Genomic DNA, 13,786 nt, shown 5'->3' with positions numbered 1-13,786 from the left:
TACTTTTTTCCAGGGGTCATAATTACACAGAATCTCAATTTCTGTTTAATCCACGGGTAAAAATTAAGCCGATTTTCTAATTGTCACTATATGCCTTACATTTATATTAAATATGTTGGGGAAATTTGCGGGAAAATTTGTGACCGTCTTCATAGCGTAAATTAATACCACGCGGAAAAAAGTACTTCTACAGTATTTTAGCATATTTTTTTCAAAAACAATATTGTGCTTTGTCAGACTTATTTATCTTAAGCTTTTCAGGACCAAGAAAACACTTCAAGATATCTGACCAAGAAAACACTCAGATAACCAAAAGTTGGAGAATGGAAGTTAAAATACATGTACAGAAAATATTGAATGAGACTTCTAACCCACTCTAACATTTCCATGGTATTCAACATATTTATGTTCCAGCTACTGAAGTTCAATTTGCTTAAAATACTAGGTTTATTGTGTACATAGTGAAGATTAAATTTTGGGAAAGTAGATGCTAAAAATCAATTTTTTTTTTCACAACCTATTAATTTTCTTTAATAAACAGTATAAGAAAATATAATTAAAACAATATCTGCATATTAATTAAAAAAAAGGTTTCTGGCAGTGCTACAAGGGACTCTGAGCTAAAAAAAAAAAAACAACAAAACAAAAACATGTCAATGTCTATGTAAAAGCTAAGTTCTAAAAAATCCTTTACAAAATAACACAGACAGGGACTGCCATTCAGGAAAAGAGAAAATAAATAGCTCTCACTATTTTTCACCTAATAAAAACCTTCAGCTACTTTGCTGACACAGAAGAAACAAAATTCAGACACTGATATCCATATAAAATTTCTGCCTTGTCTTAAATCCCCGAATCTTAAGTGTTAAAAACATGTGGTTTACAAGAAGAACAATCTGTCAGAGAGTTCAGCACGGGCTCCTTATGGATGTTCTGTCCCACCAGATAGGCCAGCTTGTGGGCATACTGAAATAAATCTTCAGGTATAACCATTTTGTGTCGGACAATTGGAAGAGAAAGAAATGACATCAAATTCTCAATTTTCTCAATTTTAAATTGCATCAACAATTAAACAAGAGGTTTTTTTTTTTTTTTGCATCCTGTGCCATTATTAACCAATTTCATACTTATGAACTGTGGTACGTGTTTACCTGACAAGGAGCAGGTACTCACATAAAGGGCCAGTTGTAGTACAGGTGTGTCATTTTGTAGGGGAGCCTCTAAGATGATCAGGTTTCATTCCAATACTGTCATGAACACAGATGTAGTGAGTGGGGGGAAAATGTTCCCTGCCTCACATGCTGGGAGACAATGAAAAAATCACCTACAAAATCATAACACCGTCAGGTACATACATGTAGCATGTAAATTTTTTTATAAACAAATCCCCAATTGAAAAAGATGTTGGGTTACATAGATCTATGCAAGTTAACATCTTGCCATATTTTCATTTTCAACTCACGAATTTCACTAACACCCCGTCACATTGCCAAAAATTATTAAGTTATCAGGAGACCATTGGTCATGATACTCACCTGAGTCATTATAGACCTGCTGTTTATATAACAATATATTCCAATGTAAAACTCTGATCACCTTTTGTAGTCCCAACCTACCCCCAAATGTAATAATTTAGACAAACTTCATTCTCAAAATAAGTACTATTGCTGTTCTTTAAACCCCTTTTGTGGAATACTTCATGATAATCTATGAATCTAATGTTTAACAAAGGGATACTCAATAATACTGAATCATTTAAACTAGTCCAATACGCCATACATGTTAACCTATTGTGATGAAAAAAAAGGGAGATTCAGACCTCAAAAGCGGTAGCGTTCGCGCTTTGTTTAACGCTTGGATTATCGATATCTTTTATGTAATATACATGTATATTATAAGCCTTAAATGAAATCAGGTACCTACACTAATTAATCTTAAATATCCCGCAAAGAAGAAGACAGAAACACCTTAAGTTTACATAAATTGTACAAATTCAAAAATTTTTCATGCTCATCATTTTGCTTGGATTGGGTGCTTTACTTAGCCTTTTGAAAAGTGATCTTTGCTGAAATAGCCTAGAGGCAATAATTCTAATGTTCATTCAGTTTTTAAACAAAAAAATGATGGCATGGTTTAATCTAGATCTAAAACAAGTTCGTATCTTTCGTTAAATAAATCAGATTTCCCGCGATGATCGAAAACAAAAGTAGAGATGTGCCACATGGTTTGGGACAACAAGTGATTTTATTGACTTTATTGATAAAGTTGTGAGCTTCTGTGCTTTTAAAGACGATGTCAAATGTTTTCATCTAATTCTTAAAAGCTGTATCTCCTTTTTCATGGCAGAAATGTTGATTAATTTATCGTAACCAATGTAATCACGTAGTCTTATGTTGTTGTCGTTGTCAAATACGTGCTTGAAATCTATGTACAAAAAAAGCGTTTGTATGATTCCGAGTCAAATCACGAAATATTAGGGTTTTATAGAGGGGCTTAAAAATGGACCCCCAAGGGAAACCAAATTTAAGAGTTTTTGAAAAAGCGGTAATTTTAATTAAAATGGTGGCAATAAAAAGGGTAATCCCCCAAAAGGGAGAGTTAACAGTAAAACGCAATAACACTGAAATTGAAATTCATATGACTGGTTACTTATCAGAATACAGCCATTTTGCACCATAAAGTTTATAAGTTTTTTGGGCCCTTTGGGAAAAAAATATACTATTTCTCAAATATGAACTATGGGTAAAAGGTAACCTATGGGTAAAGAGGTAAAATGTGAGATTATCAAACATGAAATTAACAACTTGAGTTTTAAAACATATGGGCCCAAAAGGTTTGCAAGTAAAAAGGCCCATAGGAATTGCTTAAAACAAGATAAGAAATAGTATGAACCTACATTACAAAATTTGTTTGGCAGGAAAAAGATAAATATACACATATTTACATTTGCTGTGTTTTTTTAGTAAGCCAACTGTGAAATTGATTTGAAAACCATTTTCGTGTATTTTCACGCGTAGAAATATACACGGAAAAACGTGCGTGAACATGACGTCACAATGAGGCTGCAACGACAATAGCAAAATGCAATGATATAGGGCAGCTAGAAATTCAAATTTTTGCAACTTTAGTTGCTTCCAACATTTAAAATGAAAAAATAGGAATGTTTTTCAGTTTAGTGTGAAATTTGTGTGAATCACTCAGACTTGACGAGGCATTTTTCCCATGAAGCGCTAGCGCGCTTCATGAAATATGCCTACGTGACAAGTCTGTGTGATTCACACACCAATAACTCACACAAAACTTAAAAACATTCCTTAAATAATTCTTGGATCTTACTTGTCTTCCTGGTAATGGTGTGATCCACAATAGTACCAGGTGGAGGATTGTCAAAGCCTCGATCTCCCTGTAATAGAAACATGGAATACTGTAGTCATCCAAGCTTACCTAAACATATTTATCCTAAATAGATATATTTATCTGCAAAGATACTTGTGCATTAGTTTCTTAAGAACTGAAATAAAAGTAATACCTTTAAGAAAATTCGTGCATTTACCCTTTTTTGTACAATCACGACTAGATTTTGGGGAGATTCCCCTCCAAAGTTTCCAAAGCACTGCTGTAGCTGCTGAATCTCATGGTCAATATACTTAAGATCTCCATCCCCAAACCCCACGGAAGACAACTATCTTCTCAGGGAAAACATGGTTAACCTGGAATATTGAAAAATACGAAAAATTCAATGTAAACTACCTGTATATTCGAAAAATTGATAATATACTGTATTAACAATAATATAACAAATGAATAAAAGCCTCATTTGATTTTAATAAATGACTATAAATGAAAAAATGGAAAGTGAAAGGAAATCTCTGGAAAATTTTATCTAAATATATTTCTTTTAGAAATATTTCACTTACTTTACTTCTTCCATAGAATATATTACTAATTTCTTTTTTAATGCTGTTCACCAATTGTAAATTATCAAAATATTACAATTTCCAAATATTTTATCATCCAACATTTTGTAATATGGATTGAATACAAGAAGTAATTAAAACAACAAATTTATTTTTAATAGTTGACACATTTTCATTAAAAATTTTTTTTTGGGAAAAAATAAAAAATCAATATGTTTTAAAATTTTCATTGTTTCTAAAAATTCAATATGGTTTAATATTCATTGGCTGTCTATACAATTCAAATGGCTTTATATTCATTGGCTGTCTATAATATTAAATTTCATTTGCAAAAAGGTTTTACTATGTTTTATTTTTCTAAGATAAGGGTGACCTTCCTACGGGGGAAAAATCCAATATTGCCATTTGCCAAACCCTAATTGTCTCTTACCCATAACTTCCTATGGATAAGTATAAAAGTTTGAGTCCATCAATGAGCTCCTACCGGGCATCTGAAGATGTCTTGGAGTACCAGCGATGCACATCTTGTTAGTGCTGGCTACAAACCCGGCGATCATTTTGTTTTGTGCTTTATCATGGTAAACATCTATTCCAACTACCATCAGATTGGACTATAATATGTAGGGAAAAAAGTAGATCTATTAAATCTGCAATGTTTTTAAAATCATAAGGAGTAAAATTTACTTTGTTTTATTTAAGCATAAATTCATTATAACATGTTTGCTATGAGTGTGTTCCACTGTACTTTGCTGAATTTAAATATATATACATAAATAAATATGATATCTCAGATTTCAGATTACATTTGTCAAATAAAATTAACAAGAAGTCTGTGAGCCATTGCTCATTAGTAATACCCCCGCTCTGATGTTAATATACACGTCAAGTTCAGTTAAGGCAGATGCCGGGCAAAGGGCGCCAGGCGGAGTCGAGTCATGTATGTTTTATAACCAGGATCATCCCGTACCCTGTCACCAAATCAAAGGCCTGAAAGGCCTCGAGTTACTGCTCGAGTCAATTGAGCTTTTTCATACATCTGGCACCAACCTTAATATATTCAGTTTATTTTGCATCTTAAGAGATTGAAATTAATGTCTGATCCATGTTCGGTTCATAATTAAAGTGTATATTGCTTTTCCTTTATATATACAGGTTGGCACTAATGGGTTCCGTATTATTTTGACTGGATTTTGCACATTAGCTGAAGTGGCCAGTGTTATGGAATAATTAGGTTAAAATTCCCACAGCAAATCTGGATTCTAAAAATAGATTTTCAACAACAACTAGCTGCAGCTAATAAGAGCAGCAGGTGTTTTTGTTAGGGAGTATTCTAGGTCAATTATAAATAAACTTCAGATGGGAAAATTAATTAACATACTTGAACATATATTCATACGCAGTATTATTGACATCGTACAGGTATTTAAAAGCATGAAGGCATAAATAATGTTACAGTATGAAATTTTATACAGTTTTTACCTCTTAAGTTTATTCAATCACTCAAACCAAAGCAATTTTTGCTAGAACTATTATATTTGGCGTATGGATCACCTTGATGAATGCGTGAAAAAATTTACAGCTCTGAAACGGCTATGTCCAGGGAGAGCTCCTACGCGAGCCAACTCAAAAATAGTTTTAATACCCCCCTCCTTTGGAGCAGGGGTATAAAAACTTTCAAAGCTTAATATTACCATTGGGAAACTAATCCCCACAGCCTCCTCCAAGCTTGCAATTAATTTGTAGGGCAATTTTTGAAACACTCCTAACTTGTCAGGTTTCAAAAATTTTCTTGGGATGATCACCTTTCAACACAAAATAAGAATTGTATAAATACAAGTAAATGTAAATGTTTGAACTCTGGTTTTCTACATAAAGTTATTTAGTTAATAAAACAAGTCCATGGGACATTAAAGCACCATATTCATAACATGGCAAATAAATACATGTATGACTTTAAACAAAAATCCCATGGGCCTTATAGGTCACCTGAGCATCATGTAACAATTTAACCATTAAGTTGGGTTATGTTTTAAACCAAGGATGAAATTCCCAAATTTTTAAAGAACCAGTCTCATTTAACATAATTATGTACTTGGTTACTTATTTATTGACCAGCAGCAGAGAAGGAATTTTAAAGAAATAATGCATTTTAAACTATATAATCTAAATAGCCCTGCTCAGCACTAAAATTCCTACCTAGGGCCAAGAAATTTTACAATTTTGGTAGAGGACTCAATGCTTATTACAATCACCCCAACAGTTTGACTGCTTAATGTCCAAGAGTAGAGAGGAAGATTTTTAATGATTGCACTAATTTTAATGGTTTTGGTCCCGCCCATCAGGCCCCAGGGTCCATGAAATTCACAGCTTTTGTACCCCTTCGCCCATTTTTTTTTTTTTTTTTGGCAAAAATTGGCTGAAATTGGTTGAGCATTTGCAGAGGAGAAGCTGAAAATGTTCAAATTTTAACATACAGCCAAGTAAATAGCAATTTGTACCTGTGTAACTCAGGTGACCTAAGTAAATGACGCAAATACATAAAGTACCTAGAGGGAACGGCATTTAACACAGCAAATTTTTTATAGCGGAGTATTTGTATTCTGGATGTTGGACAAAAACAACCACACACTGGACCTTTAAAAAATAAATCAAAAACTAACATTGCCTGACCTTTCTTTTAAATAAATAATTGAATAGCACCAAAGTTAAGTATACAGTCAGTAGACATCTTTGTTATTTTTTTAACATTGATACCGATGGATTGATGCTATCTCTGAGATTCCTACTCAAACTTAAATATCATTAAACTAATTTTATTTGGCTTGTTACACTGAATGCCCATCTGCCGGCAGCAAGTCTGCATCATGTTCATAAACTCTATGGCCTTGTTTGCATCCCCTTAACAAATAACAGAGTCCAGTTCTTCAGGTGAAAGGGGTGAGGACCTTACTGCGGGTGGCATCCCTGCTCCAGTCTGCCCGGGGGCCTGCCAAACGTGAATTATTCCAAAGATGATCTTTTCCTGCTGAGCTTGTCTACCAGCAATCTGGAAAACAAAAACATTGTTAGAAATAGACTTAAAATGACACATATTTTCAAAAATAGGAAAAATACATAACATATTTCTTTATAAATCCTTAGTTTTATGTTAAATTCCCTTATCTCTACTGAAGTCAAAAAAAATACAAAAGCTGCTGATTCATTGACAGGCCAGCTACCTGTGCTAAATGATTTTTTGATTGGATGTTTCTTTGACAATTACCTAATCATGCACCAATCTCTTTAATTTGCACAACAGTTTAGAACATTGAATAAATGTTCGATTACTAAAGCAGTCTAAAAGTAGCTTTAGCTATGTATTTCAGCTATGCACTATGCCCATGACACTCACATCTATCGTATTTTTGGCAAAGCCAGCCCCCAGTTGGTCAGCCCTTTTTTGGCCTCTGGGTTACATTACAGCATTGATGAATTTCCCTAGTCCCCCCCCTTTTTCTTGGTGTCACTCTGGTGTGTGAAGCAAGATCCTACAAGAGATTTTTAATTATTAAACAGAACCAACACTCTTAACACTTTATTAGCCTTTATTATTCCAACGATAAATACCTTCATCACTCGGAAATCTTGCCTCAGTTATCAAAGCCCAGTCAAATAGCAAAACTCTGGGATAAGGCAAATTGCTTCACTTTTTTCAGGCACTTTACCCTACAAAGATTATCATACCTATGTTACAGAATTTTTTCTGCATCTGTTATACCTTCTTTAAAATTTAAGATTTAAAAATTTTAAGATTTAAAAAGTAAATATGTTTTTCTTCACACAAACATCATACAAACAGAATGCAGACATGATTTGAAAAACAAATTCAAAAACAACTCTCCTCTTCTCTTAAGACATCATTTGAAATAAAACCTCAGTTTAACTTAATTCTCTGATCAGTTTAGGATGAATTTTGAGTCATAAGTGTTAAGTCATTATGGCATGATCATTTGAATATTGTGTACCACTAAACCATGGTTGGTGCTTATAGTGGAAAAAAGACACATGGTACAAAATGCTTTAAAATGTACTGTTCATTCTGAGACGTTGCCAATAAAGTTTTCCAATATTTTTTTTACAAGCAGCATCCAAGACTAATACTGAACTGCTAGACAATATATCACACATTAACACATAGATAGAAACCTTGATACTGTAATAAAACAAGTCAGAAACCTTAAGAGAAATACACTGTATTAGAATGGGTTGGCTGCTGAAAGCCCAAATTCCAGAAAATTTCATCAGAGGAATCAGACTGATTTAAAAAATGTAAATTGGTTTAATCCTCCTCTAACAGTGGACTTACACCAGGTAGTTGTTTCTTTTTAGGTCTGTGTAGCAGTAGAGGCTGCTCCTGGTCTGTAATCTCTTTATGATAAGCATTCCTAAAAGAATAATGGTATGACCAAAGCTCAATACAACAATTGATATCTCTTTATGATAAGCATTCCTACTCCTACAACACAAGAATAATGGTATGACCAAAGCTCACTACAACAATTGATATCTGTGGGGCTAAGCAACTTCTTGTACTTGAGTTAGGCAAAGTTAAAAAGGCTGACGGTCAGCAGATAATTACCAGTATTTATGTTAACCAGCTATCCTAAGAGCCAATGGTGCACACTTACTCTATTAATTGAATCTCTTCCCAAATTAATAATCATGCTTTAATATGTTTGATATGAATTCCACAAACATTTGTCCCAAATTTTACACCTAACCTAAAATGAAGAAAGCTAGACAGAAGTTGAAATGCAAATTCAAAAACAAGGATATTTTTTTAATTGCAATTTTGCTGTCTACGAAATAAACACTTGCTGAAAATCTATATTTGTACTACCTGTAGTAATCTACAAAGGAGAGCTCTGACCCTTGGCTTGTCTTGAAGGTGTGTAGTGGAGTTTTGGACCACAAAATGTCATCGATACGATAAGTCTTGTTGTTGTAACGTGTGAGGACTATTGTTCCTACCAAAGACCGTGTACACTCATCCTGGAAGCCATTGGGATTCTTCTGCACAGTAGTTTTCCTATAACCAATACACATGTACATCTATTTTGAAATATTTCACTCATTAAAGCAATATTACTCCTCAAAACCTTCTTCAGATTTGTAAAGATGTACATAAGACTAAAATTTAAAGAACTTACATCAACTGAAGTACTGTTTCTGTTCTCAACACTCTGTGACTGGCATCTACTAACAGCATGAGACCATCTTCATTTTCACACACCGATGTGATATACCCTGGCCAGACTTCTAGCCTAGAATTTATATTAAAATCATTAAAAAATACAAAAATCTTCCGCTGCATAATCATCTGCCTTTCTGCATTGAAGATCTAATAAACTACTTGACTAGTCAATAATAAGCTACCTGTGTTGTGGAACAACTGATGGTGTTTTGGGGTTGTAGTAATAACGGCCAACTTGAACCATTTCAAGAATGTTCATTATTCTGAAAGAAGAAGAAAATTACGCGTTACAAGATATTAAAAAAAAAAAAAACTGAAAAAAGTTTTCTTAAACTTTACACTTTTCTTCTGAAGATGCCCTATTTAAACACAAGTATTAACAGATGATAACTGTCACAGAGCAAGTAATTAATTTTCCTGTGGATATTAAACAGTCTTAAATTAAAGCACTTTTGAACAGTCTTAATTTGTGAGATCTACCGATGAAATTAAGACAAATTTCAAAGTAACTGACCTTCTGAATATGATATTATAGAGAGGAACACATTGTACTGGCATTATCATTTTTGTTAATCTGATGGTGATAGTAATATCAACGCCATCAGTTGGCCTCTTACTTTGTAGCACCGTCTCCTAAAAATAGAAAAAAATCCAAACACTGACTGAGAACTTGCCTACTGTAAGAATCCCTCACATAAAACTACTAAGTCCCCATTGTACATACTTTACATTTGTGGAAACTTTCTGATATTCATCTGATATTTAAAACTTTCACTTGTTTCATAAAATTGTGAGAATTCTGCAAGAATAACAGATTCCTGACATCAGTTTATACAATTACCAACTCACTTCATTTGGAAGGCGATGTGGCAAGTAAAGAATGAACCCATCAAACGCCTTTGTAAATCCAATGACATCTCGAACATTGTTTACTAGTTTAAATCTCATATTCTTTGAGTCAATGCTTGGAGAAAAAGATACATGGTACTGATACACTCTAGCATCCTCATGCATTATCCTGATGTAATTTCCAGATAAAGCCATTCTGCAGAAAAAAATACAAACAAAACTATCATTAGTTTATGTGCAAATCAAGAAAAGGAAAGCAGGAAAAAAGCATATAGATTACTTTTTAATATTGTCGTAAAGAAGTATACTATGAACATGGAAGTACAATCAATTCACTGGAGCTTATGAAGTTAAATTCTGAGCAAAAATGAGCCTTCCATACTTGTTTTGGTGTATATGCAGAATAATACATGTACCCTTTTTCCTATGTCAGCTGGGAGACCAATCTCAACAAAGGGCCTTATGCCTGAGTTGAAAAGCTCCGACTGTCATGCAAAAGGGTATGTTTTATTACTAGTACAATACTAGTACAACTAGTAACTTACCATTTTATTAAAACTAGTACATTGCTAGTAGTATTGGTTAAATTCTGCACGTTGATAAGCATTTTGAGAGATTTTTTAAGAAGTTTCAATTTTTATTAATGTCAAAATCTGATAAATAGAATTATGTATCTTAGTATAGTGTACTTGCTTATAAAGTCTGATTGAATTGGATGTGTGCTGAAAAATGTTTGAACAGATAACTCTTCCAGTCTTGGACCAGCAGAGCTTCTACATTTTTCATTAAACATTGATAAATAACATTTATTAATTCAGACTAAGATAACAATTTTTTTTTTTTCTATGAGCTTACGGTTTGCCTGCAGTGCCCGATTTATTGACAGTGGGTGGACGATCCAGAGCCATCTTGCTGAGTCGGCTACTGGGCGGATCTGAAGACATTTTGCTTGGTGCCACTCCTGACTGAGAGGTAACTGAGGGAGCAGGTGTGGACCCCTGGGAGGTACTGACTGAAGGCTGGGGGGTACTGACTGAAACCTGTGGGGGTGGGGTAACCTGAGGCATCTGTGGTGCTGGTGAAGGTCCTGTTATGCCTCCTCCTCTTCCAGCACTCCTGTAGGGAAATAGAAAAAAAATTATGTGATGTTCACATAATACATTTAAAGCTAAGAGGAAAACAAGAGGCCTGTCTTTATAACTCTCAAAGACTGGTAAGTTTGATACCATAATTTTTCTGACACTATTTTCCACTTCCCTTGAGCAAAAGAAAAGTGTAATTCTAGACTCCCTCTGGATTATTACAACACAAGTTGCACCTGTAATTTATAAATACACACACCTGTGCTTTTTCAACTTACTTTAAAAGAGCTTGAAGATTGGCAATACCTCTTCCCCCAGTAGCAGGAAGTGTAGGTTGTTGTGCTAAAAAGAAAAAAAAAGTCAAGTCATAAAGCAGACTAATGCCAAGGAAATATACATGTACACTTGTGAAAATCATCAAATTAAAATAACCTATTTTTCTTTGTAATAGAATTTGCATTACCTGTTGGTTGTCCTCTAGACAATCCTGAAGTTGTAGCACCTTGCAGAAGCCCCTGTAAAAAAGCCCCACGCCCCATTGATCCTCTCCCCATGGGTATATTTCCCTGACCAGTTGCTGTGGTTGATACTGCTGGAGGAGGTGCAGGGGCATCCCCTGAGGATTCTGGCTTTTTCTAAAACCATAAATAAAGTCTTCAAGACAGGTTCTTGATATACCAATAAACAATTCTTAAACACTTCACTTTTTTGGTTTTATATAGGAAATTTTCTCAAACAGATTGAGCAGGGCCCCTTACCTCATCTTGTTCTCCTGGCTTCCTGACGGGCTGATTCAGTGCTTGCAAAAGAGCAGCTCCCCGCCCGCCTCTTCCAAATCCTGTTGCCATTCACTAAACAAAAAAACAAATTAAAACTTCAGAAATTTGATCAGTGATATTTACGCATTGAATCATTATTTTTAAAAAATAAATAATCTCATAACTAAAACGGTGTACGCAAACAAATCAGCGTTTTTTCTCTATGACTGATAAACGATACCATACCCAATGCCAAAAAAAAACATTTATTTTTTCCCAATTTTGAGACTGAAAATTCCCCATTCAACTGCTAAACAACAGACTACAATGATGTTGTATTTATTTTATTACAAGTTGACTAATTGTTTCCCTTCAACTTAAATCATAAGTAGAGATTAGTCGTAATTTGGTGGGACCTGTGGTGTAATCAGCATAGTCATACATTTTGACAAATTGAAAGCATGAAAATGTGAAAATAAATGACAATGATATGTCAAAACGATAAATACTTGTTATTTATTATTGATAACATGGAGGCATGGGCAATAAGGTTGGAATAAAGACAAAATATGTTTCTTTTGTTTAAATGATAGAAATTACTTTGATGCTATTTTTCGTAATTGAACGAACTGTTTCCCAGTGAGTAGAATTGCTGCAAGTTAATGAGCGTTAGCATATTGTGAAAATATTTACATCTTTTGAACTCTCTGCCTTGACTGCAAATGTGATTTTTATTTCAAATCCATGTATAACCCCTTTTGCAAGCTACTATTAATGGAAGAGCCAATGTGACAGCTTCTAGACAATGTGAGTGTGATTTTTTATTTTTTGATCACAAGTTGCCTTTTCTTAGCTTCAATGCCTGCAACATCAAAATAAAATGCACTCTTGAACATTTTGACCCCCTTTACATGTTATGGTGTATTGAATGTCATAGATTTCCACACACTTTATATGCAAGATACATGTGTAATGCAAGTATATATTTATTGTTCTGCACAATCCAAGACAAAAATATTCTTTTCATCTTTATAATAAATTGATGAACAAAAGCTAACATTTTTTGTGAAATACCTTCTTGGCCAAGTTTAGCTGCAATAATGTAGCCCTCTCCATTTCTTTAATCTGATATTTTCTGGAGAGGGCTACAATTCCACAGCATCTCCGTAATGGTGTAAATATATTTTTTTAATACTGGCGACTGCAGCCAAATAAATTGTTTATACATTCAACTTACTTCTAACATGACAATTTTTTTTTTATTCACTGTCTACAACATAGCCTGTTAAACATGAAAAACATGTGATATAAATCTGCATGTTTACCAGTCGCTCTACACAGTCATGACAGTTCATGCGTGATGCATTGAGACTTTCACTTGAAAATCAGAAATCGGAACAACTTCATAAAGCAAATATCGGTGTTTATATATGATTGTGCTAAATGGTATCACAAAAACATCTATCTAGGTCAGTAAATATGGCGGATAAATTCAAGTTGTGATGTTGATATACACAAAAAATAACCGATATATGGTTAATAAAATAGGCATTTACTGACAATTTGAGCCGAAATCTGTGCAGGAGTAATTAACTCCTGTTACAGGGGTAATTAACTCCTGTTACTCCTGCACTTGCACCATTACCAAGATCCTAACTCCTAAGGGGTTGTAGCCCCCCCCCCCCCCCCCAATACATTATTGCAGCTATGACAAGTCCCATTCCCAGATTGATTACCACTTTATTTTTCCTTGTTCTTGCAACATTTTTACATTAACTTCATTAAGCATGCTCTTTACAAAAATTCTCATCTTACACCATAGATCTATTTGGCTAAAACCAAACAAGGAAAAGGAAGCTTGCCTCAGTGTTTACAATCAACATCTATAAATAACTATAAACAATGAATAAGAATTTGGGGCAAATTCAAGTTCCTAACAAAGCTACA

General features: G+C 34.0%; 1 pseudogene; it reads right to left on the bottom strand.

The window, feature by feature from the left end:
- Nucleotides 1-880: 880 nt before the first annotated feature.
- On the bottom strand, nt 881-11,949 carry LOC134242082 (piwi-like protein 2; annotated as a pseudogene).
- Between the last annotated feature and the right edge of the window lie 1,837 nt (nt 11,950-13,786).

Source organism: Saccostrea cucullata, unplaced genomic scaffold (genome assembly GCF_032062105.1).
Source record: "Saccostrea cucullata isolate Sc308-1 unplaced genomic scaffold, CSIRO_AGI_Scuc_v1 ctg13844, whole genome shotgun sequence".
Classification (NCBI taxonomy): Eukaryota; Metazoa; Mollusca; class Bivalvia; order Ostreida; family Ostreidae; genus Saccostrea; species Saccostrea cuccullata.
Note: the sequence above shows the minus strand (reverse complement) of the source record. Positions and strands in the feature narration are given on the sequence as shown.